The following is a 16,830-nucleotide window of genomic DNA, read 5'->3' on the forward strand; positions in this document are numbered from 1 at the left end:
GCACCCTCAGCCAACAGGCCCCACGGACCGGCGTGGGCGACAGCCACTAAAGCCTCTTTCTCCTCTACGCCTCGCGGGGCGTCTTTCCCCCCGCACACGCCTCCAAGAGACCAGGCGAGACGCGCCGCCACGGCCGCGGCGGCCGGGACGCCCTTCAAACCGCAACTTCCTCCCGCCCGCCGGGCGGCCCTTCCCCCCAGGCACCCCGCGACCGCCCCGGGACCCGTGCGCGCCCGGCTGCCCCCCCGTGAGGAGGGGCCCGGCAGCACGGCCGCGGGTCGGCCAGACGAGGAGCGAGAGAGAAAGGAACGCCGGCGGGCGGGGAGGGGGAGCGAACCGGCAGAACGAGGACCGTCGACGGCAGGGCGGGCCGCAGCGGCACCCCCCGCGGGAGACGCCTCACAAGGGACCGGGAGGCCGCTCGGGCGGCGACCGGGCACGCGAGCCAAGCCGGCGGGAATCACACTGCACCCAACCCGGAGCAGTCCCGCCACGCCCGCGGCACCGAGCCGACCCGAAACCAACGGACAACCCCCGGGAGCCCGAGGAGACGCCAGCCGACGCGAGAGCGAACCGAGGCAGACGCCGACGCCAACCGACGAAGACCCCCGCGTGGCAGCGGGTCCCAACGTCCGACGACGCGCCGGACGCGGCCGACCGCCGGTTCCCCCAAATAAGAAGTCCGCCCCCGAGAGCGAGGCCAACCCCGCGGTTCACGGACCCTCGAGAGCCCCGCGGAGGGGGAAGGGGGGGTAGGACGGCTCCCGCGATCTCCACCGGCCGTGGGAACGCTGCCGTGGAAGGGGGGGACGAGGCGGCAACCGCAGACGCCCGAGAGCACGCGGCACGCACCACACGCGACACGACCTCGCCGCGAGAGTGGCCGGGACGTGGACGCGCGTGGGAGGGACGCACACGCGACGGAGGGCACGGGGGAAACGGAGGCGGGTGGGACCGGGAGCCCACCGCCGCCCTTCCAAACCCACCCGTCCCGCGACGACCCCTCGCGGTGAGGGGGGTACCGCGCACGCGGGCGTGTGCACGGCCCTTCCCCGCCACCTGCCACCAGAAACCCAATCTCCCCCACAAGCTCCGCACAGCGGCAGGTCGACAGAGCCCCGTCCCGCGTGATCCCTCCTCGTACTCGGAGCGGGGAGGCGCGGGTCGCGGTAGGCGAGAGAGCAAACGCTGCGCGCAGAAGGCTGAGGTCAGGGCGGGCAGCCGAGGGGACCATCCGGGAGAAGCCCCTCGGAGATCGTAAAGCCCTTTCCGAAGATAGCTAGAGAAGGCAAATTCCTCACTGAGGGCGGGACGAACCCAACACCGACGAGCAGCCAAGGGCTCCGTGCACGCAACGGGAAACGAGCAACAGGCGCGGGACAGAACGGGAAGGACCACGCGCCAGCTGGTGGGGGGTCTGCGGTATCGGCAAAGGTCTCTTTCTCCGGGGTCTTCTTGAGCATTCGCGGACCGGGGGGACCTGCGACAGGTCCCCGCCGAGAGCCAGGCCTCTTCAAGGCGCACACAAAGGAGGAGCCTTGACTTGAGGGAGTCCGGTCTTTAAAAAGGGCCAGCCGCGATCGCTCAGCACCACCCTAACCGCGCAGGGCCCGCGGGTGAAGGCACCAAAAACATAGGCACGGGGTGGGCGCTCACCCAACGGAAGGAGCCTTTTAACCGCACACTCAACTCCTCGACCCCCCCCCTTTCTGTCACCGTGCAGAAAGCCGGCAACTAGGACAAGGGAAAGCGTAAAGGCACAAGCACCATGGAGCACAGGAGGCACGCCGGGGAGCGGGAAGCGCCACCGCCAACTCAGAAGCGGGCACCTTGGTGGTCAAAGCCCGGAACGCTCCAGGAGCACCGCAAGGCTCACACAAAGCAGGGCGCGTGCACACACCATTCGGGAAGGGTATGCACCGCAGCGGGTCTACCACCTTCCCCCGGCACGGGGGAAGAGGGCCGCGAAGCAGTGAACGGCGTGGGGGCAAGCGCCCCCGACACGTCCACAGGGACACCGCGAACCACAGCAACAAGTGTGCGCGGGTCAGCGCTCGTGCCGGACAGCCGCACCCCTGACTTCCACACACCACCCTGCAAAGGAATGGGGAGGAGAGACGAGGGGCCCGCTGGCAGAACGAGAAGAGCGGTCGCCATTCGCGCTGAATGACCATTCGCCATGAATGTCCGTCCCTCGCCTGGCGCGGCTTAGGCCCCGGCCCGAAGAGAACGCGGCAGCACCACATCGATCCAACGGGAGCGAGACACGCCATGCATCGGGAACAACGGGCGTGAGAGCTTTCTAACAACGCACTGGACGGGAATACGAGCGAGAAGAGCGAGAGAGAGCACGGGAAGAAGTCGCTAACACTGCCACACACACAAAAAAAAAAAATTTACCCTTCTCGAGGGCGAGAAAAAAAAGGAAGCGTTGCACTCGGGAGGCACGTGGCGTGGAAGAACGGGACTCAACGGGCAGCGGAGGTTCGGGAACTCCTTCAAAAAAAAAAAAAAATAAAAAATAAAAATAAAAAAATAAAATCCCCTTCGAAGGAGAAAAGGTGCAACTCGGGAGGCACACAGCAGGAAAGAAAGGGACACACCACCAAGCAGCGGAGGTTCGGGAACTCCTTCCAAAAAAAAAAAAAAAAAAAAAAAAAAACAAAAAAAAAAAAAAAAAAAAAAACAAATAAAAAAACCGGTCGGCCGCAGAGGAGCACGCCAGGGGGTCACTAGCACCAAACGGGAAAACCCTTCCAGTCGCACTCGGCACCAACGACTCCTACCGGTAACGGACGACAACCACCACGGGGAAATCGGGAACGCCTGACACGCGGGACGGTTGTCATAAAGCTGCCCCACAGAGCACAGGCAAGCAAGCACGGGAAAGCAGGAAGCGCGTACTCATGGGGGGACGCTAAGCTTCGAGCATCGAAGAGGCCCATGCGCAGAAGAAAAGAGCTAGGGCTGGACAAGCAAACAGCCTTGGTGCAAGCCTCTTCCAACGTCCTTTAATGACAAAAAGAGTCAAAAGGACAGCGTGTCAGCATATATCTCCAGGTACAATAAGGACAGATAGCAAAGATGAAAAGTGTAAAAGACACAGGGATAAACATGACAGGCCACACGGAACGTCTGGAAGTCATGTTCGGTGACGTGTCCCCAAGAGGTCCCCATGTAGAAAGAGAACCGGACCGCAAAGGAACAACTGGTCGACCTTAGAACCCTGAGTGCTCACAGACCGAGGAGGCCATGGTAGATAGCCTGGAACACAGCTTCCCCTCGGCCTCAGAAGTCCATGCTCCCGCTGGCAGGGACCGGGGAGGATCCTGGAAAAAATAAAGTCTCGGAGGCGCCCCCTAGCCGGGACACCTCGGCTCGGAGGGCGGGGACACAGCACCCTCTCGGCCTCAGAGGTCCAGGCTCCCGCTATCAGGGACCGAAGGGACTCCTGGAAAAGAAAAAAAAAAAATCCGTGGCGCCACCTAGCCGGGCCACCTCGGCTCGGAGGCCGGGGACACAGCACCCTCTCGGCCTCAAAAGTGTCTATGGTCCCGCTGGCTGGGACCGAAGGGACTCCTGGAAAAGAAAAAAAAAAAAAACTCCGTGGCGCCCCCTAGCCGGGCCACCTCGGCTCGGAGGCCGGGGACACAGCACCCTCTCGGCCTCAGAGGTCCAGGCTCCCGCTATCAGGGACCGAAGGGACTCCTGGAAAAGAAAAAAAAAAAAAAAAAACTCCGTGGCGCCCCCTAGCCGGGCCACCTCGGCTCGGAGGCCGGGGACACAGCACCCTCTCGGCCTCAGAGGTCCAGGCTCCCGCTATCAGGGACCGAAGGGACTCCTGGAAAAGAAAAAAAAAAAAACTCCGTGGCGCCCCCTAGCCGGGCCACCTCGGCTCGGAGGCCGGGGACACAGCACCCTCTCGGCCTCAGAGGTCCAGGCTCCCGCTATCAGGGACCGAAGGGACTCCTGGAAAAGAAAAAAAAAAAAAAAAAACTCCGTGGCGCCCCCTAGCCGGGCCACCTCGGCTCGGAGGCCGGGGACACAGCACCCTCTCGGCCTCAGAGGTCCAGGCTCCCGCTATCAGGGACCGAAGGGACTCCTGGAAAAGAAAAAAAAAACTCCGTGGCGCCCCCTAGCCGGGCCACCTCGGCTCGGAGGCCGGGGACACAGCACCCTCTCGGCCTCAGAGGTCCAGGCTCCCGCTATCAGGGACCGAAGGGACTCCTGGAAAAGAAAAAAAAAAAATCCGTGGCGCCACCTAGCCGGGCCACCTCGGCTCGGAGGCCGGGGACACAGCACCCTCTCGGCCTCAAAAGTGTCTATGGTCCCGCTGGCTGGGACCGAAGGGACTCCTGGAAAAAAAAAAAAAAAAAAAAAAACTCCGTGGCGCCCCCTAGCCGGGCCACCTCGGCTCGGAGGCCGGGGACACAGCACCCTCTCGGCCTCAAAAGTGTCTATGGTCCCGCTGGCTGGGACCGGAGAGGAGGGAAGAAATAAAAAAAAAATAAAATAAAATAAAAAATTTAAAAAAAAAAAATTGGAAAAAAAAAAAAAAAATCCGGGACGGGGCCCAAGCCTTCTGGTCGACCTCATCCAGCTGCCACCAACCCCTCCTTGTGTCCCAATAGGTCGTACAGCCACCCTCCTCCCCTGAAGTTCTCCAGGTACAACCTCCTAGCTAGAGATGGTCCCCAGACAGGACGGCGTCTCCGTCGCGCACCCGCCTGCTTGCCTGTCACCCTCTCACCCTGGCCGGCTCACCACAGGCACTTCCCCGTCCTTTGTCACCAACCGGGGGACAGGAGCGTTGCGGAAACTTGTCGCCACTAGGTGTCGCCCGACAGCGATCTCGATCAAGCAAACCAATACAGACTGTCACGCGCCGCCGCCGCCACACACACTCATTCCGTCTCTCCGGAGTGACCTCCCTAGCTCAGGGGGACACTCACCCACGCACAACGGGGCAGGTACCCACCACTTCTCCCGAATGGCACAAACGGTCCCGGTTGTCCCGCCGGAACACAGTGAACGCGGGATGGACTCGGGGCCAACCCCCTCAGGCACCCAGAAAAGGAAAGTAGGACGGAGCGGTGAAAACAGGCCACCTCTAAGTGAAAGGACATGCACTCTCGAATCGGTTAACAATTAGCAAGGAACAGGCACAGTTAGGAAAAGGGAGCGTCCAAACTCCGTCGTGAGGGGAGGGTGGCGGCGACCTCAGTTCCACACCATTTTTAAATGGCTCACTCATTTTTAAAACCCTCCACCGATCCCGATGGGGGGGAGGGGGGGTTGTTGTTGTTCTCTGTTCCTCGCTGCCACCGCCAGCCGGCACTCACCAAACCACACACCTGCCACCCTCTTTGGAAGACTAAACACAGAGAGTAAATTAAAAGAATGGTGGAATGATGGTGGAATGGTTAAAATTCCCGTGATTTGTTTTCACTCTGATCAAAACATACTTATTTTGTGCATTTGCATTCCCTTGTTCACACGTGCCTCTGTGTGTGTGGTGGGGGGAGGGAGGGAGGGAGGGAGGGAGGGAGGGAGGGAGGGAGGGAGGGAGAAAGAGAGAGAGAGAGAGAGAGAGAGAGAGAGAGAGAGAGAGAGAGAGAGAGAGAGCCAATTTAAAAAATAAAAACATGGTTAAATACAGCCACTTTGGGAAGATTGCTAGAGAGAATGCAGTCCAGAGTATGGAGGCCAGAGCTCTGGACGCTCTAGACCACAGGTCTCCCATCTCCCATATACCAGGCACCCAGCACCACCATCCCTACTTTGTTTGCTTGTGCGTTTGTTTGCTTGCTTGTTACATTAGTTTCATCCCAAGTTAATAATTATATATTTTTTTTCTATGCACGTATTTAGTTGTGGCAGGGGAACTCCTTCTTTAGGACAGGCAGACTTAGCTAGTTAGTTAGCCAGTCAAAAGTACGTAAAAAATTTATATCAACATAAATATCATTCACTAAGAAATCCTATCTGAAGAAAAAGAAAGAAAGGAAGAAAGAAGGAAGGGAGGGAGGGAGGGAGGGAGAGAGAGAGAGAGAGAGAGAGAGAGAGAGAGAGAAAGAAAGAGGAAAACTGGCAGACTTAGTTTTAGTGTTTTTGTTATTGTTTATTCAAGATATTGTTTCAGGGCTGGAGAGACGGCTCAGCGGTGAAGAGCACTGACTGCTCTTCCAGAGATCCTTAGTTCAAATCCAAGCAACCACATGGTGGCTCACAACCATCTGTAATGGAATCCTCTCCTTGTGTGTTGAAGACAGTGACAGTGTGCTCATAAAATAAATAAACAATAAAAAATATGTTTGAAGATTAAAGAAAAAACTCTCTCTCTCTCTCTCTCTCTCTCTCTCTCTCACACACACACAAATAAACTCTGTAATAAAAATCAATGTGACTTCATGATCAAACTTCTATAGTCAATAGGACTAGAGAGAACACATGTCTGTAAAATAAAAGCAGAACCTTTTCTGCTTTGTTTTGTTTTGCCTCAAGGTACGTTTCTTTTGGTATAGCCCAGGCAGTCATGGAACTTGCTCCGTAGACTTATCTAGCCTCAAGCTCACAGAGGTCCACTCTGCCTGCCTCGGCCACCCACACAGCTCTCTCTGCTGACTATATGTCTGCATGCCAGAAGAGGGCACCAGAACCTAGGAGGACACACCACATGGCTCCTGAGAATCCAGGTTTTGACTTTAAAAAAAAAAAAAAAAAATTCTGACAGCATAGAGGGTAGATATCTGCCTGCCAGGCTCTTCTAGTGCTGTTTAAGGTGGGGTAATAGCCATGTGAAGGAGACAAGGGGAGAGGAAAAATCGATTGGATGAGTAGTGCTGCTGAGATTAAGGAACACACACACACACACACACACACACACACACACACACACACACACACAGAGAGACAGAGACAGAGACAGACAGAGACAGACAGAGACAGTAAGACAAAGAGACAGAGAGAGAGAGATGACAGAGGGACACACCGAGGGAAAGACATCAGGACCAGCTGAATTTCTCAAGAAAAGAAAAGAAGAGAAAGGAAAAATGTTTTCCATATACACAAATCTGTATACATGATTTGTTATAGTGTCCCATTTGGGCACTTTGGATTCAACTGTGGATGGTTGGCAGCCAGCTTGGCTGACACCTGACCTCACCAAGATGGAGGCAGCCGGCCATTAGCCCTGATGTTCCAGGTCACTTCTGTTTCTCCCTTTCCCAGCCTCTAGGGAAACAGAACTTAATTAAACTCAGTTTGCACGTGCAGAAAGGTGAAGAGGCACCCAAAAGCAGCCAGAAGCCTCAGACCATCCACAGCCACATGTTCTCCTTCTGCCTATATTACTTCTAAATGATCGTATTTATTTATTTATTTATTTATTTACTTACTTACTTACTTACTTACTTACTTACTTTTTTTTCTTTCTTTTTTTTCGGAGCTGGGGACAGAACCCAGGGCCTTGCACTTGCTAGGCAAGCGCTCTACCACTGAGCTAAATCCCCAACCCCCTTACTTACTTACTTACTTACTTACTTACTTACTTATTTTTGTCATACTTAAACAATCGTTCGTCCTTGAATTCCTCCTGTATGCCAGGTAGACTTAGTCAGTCAGTCAGTCAGTCAGTCAGTCATTTAGCCAGGTCAAAATAGTTAAACATAAATATCAATAAAATCAATAAAAATCAAATGCAAACCCAATAGACAGTAAGTAAAATCGAATAAACCAAAAGATACATCATAAGCACAGAGTGGTAGAGCGCTTGCCTAGCATGACAAGAAATTAAAAGTTAAATCGGGGGGTTAGGGATTTTTTCTTTTTTCTTTTTACTTTTTTTCCGGGGCTGGGGACAACAGGGGCTGGAGAGATGGCTCAGTGGTTAAGAGCACTGACTGCTCTTCCAGAGGTCCAGATTTCAATTCCCAGCAACCACATGGTGGCTCACAATCATCTGTAATGAGGTCTGGTGCCCTCTTCTGGCCTGCAGTTACATATGCAGGCAAAATACTGTACAGAAAATAAATAAATAAATCTCCAAACAAAAAAAGAAAAAAAGAAAAAAGAAAAAAGAAAAGAATAGAAAACCAGTGTGTATTTGTGCAGAATGGTGATGAAGCACCCAAAAGCAGCCTTACACCATCCTCAGCCAAAGATTCTCCTGCCTTTGCCCTGCATATGCCTCTGCCTCCCCAGTGCTGAAAACAAAGGCAAGCATTGCCATAGTTCCTTTTTTCATCCTAGGTAGGGTGTGTGTGTGTGTGTGTGTGTGTGTGTGTGTGTGTGTGTGTATGTGTGTGTGTGCGCGCGCCCGCGCACACACACACACGCGCGTGCCTGCCTGCCTGCTTGTCTGTCAGTGTCTTCTGTGCTGTACCTGCTCTAGTGGAGCCTGTCTGACATGAAACATACTTGGTCAGCAGGCCCAGATATATGTTTTTCTTGGAACTTTGTCTCCTGGAGACAATAGGCCACTCCCTCCTCGACTTTCTGCCTAGGTGATTTGAATAGGTATGATGGGGAGTTACATATTTGCTCTTTTGTTTCTTTCTCTACTAACAGGAACATGGAGATCTGATTCAGTCTTTACGGACCATGCCTCTTTTGAAAGCACTCGAGAAAATTAAGTAGAAACAGAAGGAAACTCTAAGAGTTGTGATCAATAACTTTCTTTTTTCTTTTATTCGGTGCTGTTGACCGAACCCAGGGCCTTGCCCTTGCTAGGCAAGCGCTCTACCACTGAGCTAAATTAAATTCCCAACCCCGTGATCAATAACTTTTAACAGGAAGAATGAACTCTGGAAAATCCAGATGTCCTAGATAGTGAAAGAAGTAAGGCGCTAGATATTAGAGGGGAAAGTACCGTAGACTGTAAAAAAATCCAAACATTTAGGAATTCCTATCAAGTAGTTACATGGGAGAAAACATTATTTAATTAGAGGAAGGTGGTGGGCCGATACTTTAGGTAGAAACAGCTTGAGTACATACAGGAGTTCTGCGGAACCATTGCCCTTCACAGGGACACATGATGAAGAAGGCAATAGATGCGATCGCATTGATGGCAAGAGAGTATTATATTATTCTTTAAATTTTATAGAACACTTGGCCAGATCAGGTCCTGGTGCTTGCCTATTATCAACAGGAAATATCCTATCTTTAAAAAGACAGTTACATAAATTTTGGCAAAGAGAGAATAAAAGACTAAAGGTTCCTTACAGCTGGCAGGCCTGTTGTTATCTGAGAGATGATATTTAGAGATTGAGATAAATGAGGTTTTGCAGAAAGGTGAAGAGGCACCCAAAAGCATCCAGAAGCCTCAGACCATCCACATCCACATGTTCTCCTTCTGAATCTTTTAAGTTAAGCCAGGCAAAAATAGTTAAGCACAAATATCCGTAAAATCAATAAAAATAAAATATGAACCCAATAGACAGTAAGTAAAATCAAATAAATCAAGACACATCATAAGCCCGGAGTTTCCTTAAAAAGCTGAAACGGGCCATACTTTTGAAAGCAGCAAGCACTGAAGCAGTCTCCCTCCCACACCAACACACACAGCTCGACCACCATCTTATCTGCACATTTTCAGTCCCAGTCTTCTAGTGTTACTACGTTTGTAAAGTGCAGAGTATATTTACGAAAGACAGCAATTCTCTACATGGTACCAAAACATACTAGGTAGACCAGGCTGGCCTCTACACATAAATTTCATTCATTCAGTAATCCTTGTTCTTGAACTCCAAGAAACTTTTGAGGTAGACCTTGTTTTCATATATCTGTGGCTCCACACCAAGTCAACATATACCGTGACTTCCCAGACAACCGGAAATACATGGAGAGAGATTTCACCACCATCTCAGTCTCTGTAACCAACCATGGAGTATAACACTCCACAAACACTTGATAATAAAATAATTCCTAAGAGAACATTTAAGTAGAACATTAGTTCTGCTTTCTTATTGTAAGAAAGAAACACAGTCAAAGCTCAAATAAGATCAGTCAAAACTCTATAATAAAATTCAACTGGCCTTCCTTATCAAAATTCTACAGACATTAAGACTAGACAGATCATGTCTCTTCCTCGTTAAAAAAAGCCAAAATAAAATTTTGTTCTTGTTTACATAGGCCTCCTCTCTGGTTTTCCTTGGCTTTCCTGAAACTTGGTCTGTAGACTAGGCTAGCATCAAGTTTACAGTGATCCACCTCCCTCTACATCAATATATACTACAGAAACAAGGAGAATCAGGGACCAGAAATGTTTACTGCACTGTCTTTCACTAAAGATATAAATACAAATATTAGAGAGTCTGTCTCACCCTGTCCTTGCCTGCTAAATGTAATGTCAGCAATCATGGGTCATAAGTACAGGAATTTAACAAGCCCAATCAATACCAAAAAATTTCTTTTGATGAGAAAAGTGAAACTTGAGACCAAAACAAAATTTACGAACTCTTTAATCAGAGACAATCTCTTAGTTTTTGTTCAACAAGCAGCTGAATACCATCTATAACTCTAATTTCGGCAGATATGCCACCTTTCCCTGGTTTCTGAATGTACCATGAACAGGCAGTGTTTAATATAGGTAGATAAGCAAAAAATAAAAAGTAAAAAATAAATAAAATCTGTTTGTCTTACCTTATAGATTGCACTGGAATATATCTTTCTTGAAAGTAGTACTCCCTGACCGTCCTGCTTCTCCTTCAGGTTACTCCGGCCTTGTATAGACCTTGAAGGTCCAGATAGAACCAGATACTGGTTAACACCTCTTCCGATGATTAACTCGAGACTTACTAAACAATATCTGCTGAATAACGTTGACCAAAAAAGGATAACAGCTCTCAGTGTGATTGTTTAGCCCCTCCCAAAGCCAGATTTTTGCTGCCAACACTCAGAAGGTGGAGGCAGCCTGATCTGTGAATTCAAGGCAAGCCTAGTCTACAATGTCAGCTCAAGGACAACCATTTAAAAATGCCCTTCCTCAGCCAAATAAACAAGGAAAACAAACCAAAGGTCTCAATTCAAGGAATGAAATCTAAAAGTGTTTGGCCACCTCTTCTGAAATTTGGTCTCTTTATGCCTTTTTAATGAGTAACAGTGGTTCTCAGCAAGATGGGCATTTGCCAAATATCACTGAAAACTAAAAAAAAAAAAATAAATAAAGAAATAAAAAACAAACAAACAAACACAAAAAACCAGAAAAAAAACACAAAAAAACAGACTTAGAATGAATCATAACTGTAGTGACATAGCTCCACTTCTTCCACTAGCCTCCCTCCTGTCCTTCAGAGAAGTCCAAAGAAATGGTATGGATGTACAGTCATAGTTATTTCTCAAGAAAGCCAGGGTTATAGGGATGGTCCTTGTCTTTTGTTTGTTTGTTTGTTTGTTAATTAGTTAGTTAGTTAGTTTAGTTGGTTGGCTGGTTTCATTTCTTAAAAATAGATGTTGTAACCATGGAAGTCATTTTGTTATGGCAGATGGAGACTTCAGAAAGACCAAAGTATAGAGGAAGAGGCTAGGAAAATAGCACAGCAGTTGAAATCACTTGTTGTTCTTGCAGAGGATCTGGATTTGGTTCCTGGTAACCATACATATGCTAACACCGACCTCGATATGCAAAGCTGTCTTCCAAACTCTGCCCACACCTGACAACCTCGTGATCCATACACCCATAGACAAAGCAAACACTTAGAGACATAGAAAACCATAAGTTCCTCTTTATTCAACTGTAACCACAAAAATGTCTGAATTACACAGCCAATCAGAATTCACTTGCAATCAGACACTACAGAAGTGGTCTCATTTACATAGAAAGAATTGGATGATGGGAAATGATAAGCAAAGTTGCTAACCACAACCATCAAAGGGCTCTTCACACTTGGGCATAGTGACTCGAAATACCTATTTCAGTACTTAGGATAAAAAAGCAGATTGATTCCTGTATGACCAAAGCCACCTTGGTCCACCCAGCAAGTCCATGTCATTCCTTAATATGATAATGCCAGATTGTACAGAGAGCTCCTGTTTTTTTCTTCCTTTTAAAGATCGATTTATTTATTTATTTTATGTATAGCATTCTGCCTGCATATGTGACTGCAGGCCAGAAGAGGGTACCAGATCTCACTGTGAGCCACCATGTGGTTGCTGGGAATTGAACTCATGACTTCCAGAAGACCAGTCTGTGCTCTTAACCACTGAGCCATCGCTCCAGTCCCCCCCCTTTTTTTTAATATTTATTTTTTACTTATGTTAGTTCGTTGTAGCTGCCTTCAAACATACCAGAAGAGGGCACTAGATCCCACTACCGGTGCTCTTAGTCTCTGAGCCACTCTCTAACCCCTGAGAGATCCTGTTGCAACACAGTGACTAAAACTTCGTAAATTCCTTAAAAGGGTTATTTCCAGACTTGAATGACAATGATATAACTTATAATTTAGCTGAAGTTATTTCATAAGTGACACTGGTTTCAGATATTGAAGTGATGGGTGTACTATCAGAACTCGATGGACACTGCAGGCCCCTGGATATCTATGCAGAATAGCAGTAGATGTAGTTGTACTTGTTATATAAAATACACATAGCTTTCCAAGTCTATTTATTTTCACTTTGGCTTGTTTCAGATTTATTTCATCTACAGCATTCTGCATGCATGTATGCTTGCCTACAGGCCAGAAGAGGGCGCCAGTTCTCACTGTAGGTGGTTGTGAGATGGTGATGCGCTTGCTGAGAATTGAAGTCAGGACCTCCGGAACAACAGTCAGTATCCTTAACCATGGAGACATCTCTCCGGCACCATTACTTCTACTCTAATCTTCGTGGTGTCTCCAGTTAATTTTCTTATGAATGTTCTCTCGGCATGATAAAGTTGAATCTTACCCTGTGCACTCAGAAGGGACACACATCTGCCATGACATGTTCATTTTGGGTTTTGCATTTTGTAATCGAAGATCTCTTTTTGTTTGCATCTACCCTGCGACTATCTATGCAAACAAGGATATTCTACTCCCTGCTTCTGCCCTTCTGCTTGAACTCTTGAACTAACAGTGGACCACCACCATAAAAGGTACTTTGTTCTTTATGTCATAAAACCACAAACAAGCAATTAAGTGCCTACTAGGGCATTATGAAATATGCTATTACCTTAGAAGATTCACAATATCTGACATGGGGTATGGATTAAGGACTTGTAGCTGGGTATGTCGAGGCATTGTTCCATTGGACTAGACAGAAGACTCTGGCCTGAATTTTCTAATGGGTTGCCTTGCTTTTTCATTTTTCTGAAAGTACTTTGGACTTATGCCCGATTGAGGAATGTGGACGAGTCTGACTGGAAATTAAGTGTCGTTTCCTTTAAAGTTGAGGTTGATTTCTACTGAGAGAGGAGTGCTTATGGTGGGAATGAGCCTCCAACTCTTGGACTTTAGAACCAGACAAAACTTTCTTTTTTTTTTTTTTTTTTTTTTTTTTTCCGGAGCTGGGGACCGAACCCAGGGCCGTGCGCTTCCTAGGTAAGCGCTCTACCACTGAGCTAAATCCCCAGCCCAGACAAAACTTTCAAGACATCGCTCAGGTGCACTACAACCTTACTTCCGCAAGGTGGCACCCCATACCCAGTAATCCATATCATTTCTTCAGGACAAGCACATAATGACCTTTGGCCAGAAGGGGTCGCAAGAACACAACTCTTCTGTTTCCTTTTTGTAGCATGTGACCACTGAGAACTACTAAGTGGTAATCACCCTTATAGACAGCATAATATTGTGATCAGAATGGAGGAATGTGATATTTTCAGGCCGGTCTCTACTATGAATTAAAAGTTTACATTTTTATCTGCAGATAGTATAATAACATTTATGAAAACTCCAAAGATATCAACATTAAGGAAAAGTTTCAATCTGATTGACCATTAATTATTATATATCAATTGTATAAAAAAATAAAAAAGCATATGCTAATGATTGCTGATCAGAAAGACTGCATATTTTTGTTTTTTCATTTTAATTTTGTTTCAATAGGTGTGTGTGTGTGTGTGTGTGTGTGTGTGTGTGCGCTCCTACATTTTAAACTGATGTGAACAAAGAGAAACTGTCCAGAGGGATTAAAGAGAAATGATAGAAGAGGTGAAGAAAGGAAGGATGATGGTATTGAGAGGCAGAGACAGGATCAATATAAGGTATATACATATATGTAAATTAGACACACACACACACACACACACACACACACATGCAATAGCAGCAAGGTACTCAGCAGGTAAAAGAACTTGCTGTACTAGTATGATTACCTGAGTTCAATACCTGGGACCCATGGTAGAAACTATGAACAGAACACTGTGGCACATATGTGCACACACACACACACACACACACACTCACACACATATCCAGTGGCAAAGAAAACTTTGAAAATTGATAAGCATTTGATTTTAGAGGCACAAGGATGAGGAGTTGGAAATGAGGTCACCCCAACATTCACCTGCCTCAAAAAAAAAACAAACAAACAAAAAAACAAAAACAAAAAAAAACAAGACCACAGATTGAGCTAAGCTAATGTATCCTATTAACTGTGACAAATTTAAGAAAAAAATTTAATGTGCAAGTATGCATGGCATAAACCACAACAAATATTAGGTTAGAAATATCAAATTGCTCGTACTTTATATTAGTTGAAACAAGAAAACAACAAAAAAAGGAGAGAGAAAGACAGACAGAGAGAGAGAGGGAGAGAGAGAGAGAGAGAGAGAGAGAGAGAGAGAGAGAGAGAGAGAGAGAGAAACTAAATGACAAAATTATGAAGGGAAATAGAAGCCATAAATTAAGGCATGGAGTGAAAGAAAATGGGCTGGGGTGCCATGCTTGAAGGAGGAAAACACTTTAGACTCTTTGCTCTAATGAAGTTGACTAAGGTGGTGCCTGCAGGTCCTTCAAAGGCACTTATACCCTTCCTGCTCAGCTTGGGCACAGTTGTTTGTCCTCTTGTATCCTGTACAGATTGCAGGCAAGGCAGGCAGTGGGAGCCAGGTCTCCAGCTAATTGGCTAAACTGCTGTGCTTCAGAGTACAGGGTGCTTTGTTGCAGCTTCAACAGGAGCTCCTGAATCTGCACAGCCGCTGCCACAATGTTTTCACTATGCCCCTGCTTTTCTCCCCTGTGAAATCCCCCTCCTGGATCATATTTGGTGCTTGCTGTTGTATTGAACTGCTGCCAAAGAAAAACAAGCTAATTCCCAAAGAACTATTGCTGAACAGGTCCTCTTCCCCCTTGTCTAATAACTTTTCTCTCCCATTACCTATTCTGGGCAGTGGGCTACAGGAGGGGTTGAATTCTTACTAAAACAAGGTTGCAAAAAATTTGCCTATATCCTGCTGGAGTAGAAATAAGGAAAAAGCAAGCAGGCCCTTTTATAAAAAATACTTCAGCAGAGGTCTTAAGCAACTTAGTCTTCCTCAGAGAAGTTCTGAAGACAATTTTTGGAAGGATCTAATGATCCTGTATGTGGTAAAGAAGAGAGGAACTTGGGTCAACTAAAATCCAATTTTATTAGTCTGGTCTCTTAGTCTGCAGTGCATCTATCCACACTCTTATGGCTTTTAGAGTCTCTAGGAAGAATCCCCTTGCCGTTTTTATTATACTTTTTTGTTCTCTATGATTACTGTCTTAGGTAATATATGCCAAGGGGACTTTCTTTTCTACTCCAGTCTATTTCATATTCTGTGTGTGTCTTTTACTTTGATAAGTGTCTTGTTTAAGTCAAGGACATTTTCTTCTACCATTTTGTTGAGAATGCTTCTTTGCTTTTTACCTGAGTTTCTTTTCCTCCTTCCTATATAATTTATTGTTTTTATTATTTTATTATTATATTTGTTATTTTTGTAGAGAAATCCTATATTTCACATTTTGATCATTTGTCTTGAGTTTCATGTGTTCTAGGCATGTAGGGTAATTCAAGAATTTGGGCTGATAGCCACTTATCAATGAATGCATACCATGTGTGTTTTTCTGTGATTGGGTTACCTCACTCAGGATATTTTCCATAGAACTGTTTTTTGACCTGGCAACCTCCTGGTTTCTGACAGCAAACCATCAATGGTGCACTGCCAAGCCAGGCCCTCGCTGGAGGCCAACCTGTGGGCGCTGGTGTGGTAAAACATGTAATCTTTCATCTACCAGCTGTGGCAGTTGCTGAACAAGCATATGGAGAAGGCAGTGGTAGTGAGCTTGTAGGACCCTAACAGAGGCTGGCCCTGCAAGAAGCCACTACCCGGCCAAGGCTGCTCAAAGACTGGCAGCAGTTCCAGTACCTTAAGGGCATATATCCCAAGAAGAGGACGAACCTCTTGTGGGATGATGTGAATGGCCAGTGTTAATGCCCTTCTGGCTACAAGCTCGCCCGGGTTGACAAAAAGGAGGGGCTGATTGAGGTGCCTGGGAGCTCCAACCCCATAGAAGACTAGTTCTCCAAGTCATGAAAAAGGATGCATGGCCAAGTACTAGCTGAACCATCTATGGAACATGTTCTGCGTCCACAAGGTACAGATGGCCAAAACTGAATTGAATTGCCATGCCCAATCTCATTGGTTATATCTACAAAATGTCACTTGATCAAAGGATGAGGAAACATTACAGAAGAAGGGGTGAGAAGATTGTTAGAGACTAACACCTTATAGTAATATAAGCCGTCCAAACAATTTACATAATTACCAAAGTATTAGACATATTGTATCTTATAGATTGAGCTAGTGAATTTGAATGTATAATGTAATGTATAAAAATAATCTTATTTAGCTTATATTCAGGTGGAAGTGTTTAATGGGAAACAATAGTA

At 47.2% G+C, this 16,830-nt stretch overlaps 1 long non-coding RNA gene across 2 annotated transcripts in view; it reads right to left on the reverse strand.

Annotated features, from left to right (window-relative positions):
* The window catches only part of LOC148002390 (uncharacterized), a 23,934-nt gene extending 13,011 nt beyond the window's left edge, over positions 1-10,923 (reverse strand). The window contains exon 1 of one of the 2 annotated variants that reach the window (XR_015632874.1): positions 10,642-10,923. This is a non-coding gene — a long non-coding RNA (uncharacterized LOC148002390). Of the gene's footprint in view, positions 1-4,978; positions 5,234-10,641 lie in introns of those variants that run through there. The other variant, XR_015632873.1, reaches the window with a different exon arrangement.
* Between the last annotated feature and the right edge of the window lie 5,907 nt (positions 10,924-16,830).

Source organism: Rattus norvegicus, chromosome 11, assembly GCF_021556685.1.
Source record: "Rattus norvegicus strain SHRSP/BbbUtx chromosome 11, alternate assembly SHRSP_T2T, whole genome shotgun sequence".
Classification (NCBI taxonomy): Eukaryota; Metazoa; Chordata; class Mammalia; order Rodentia; family Muridae; genus Rattus; species Rattus norvegicus.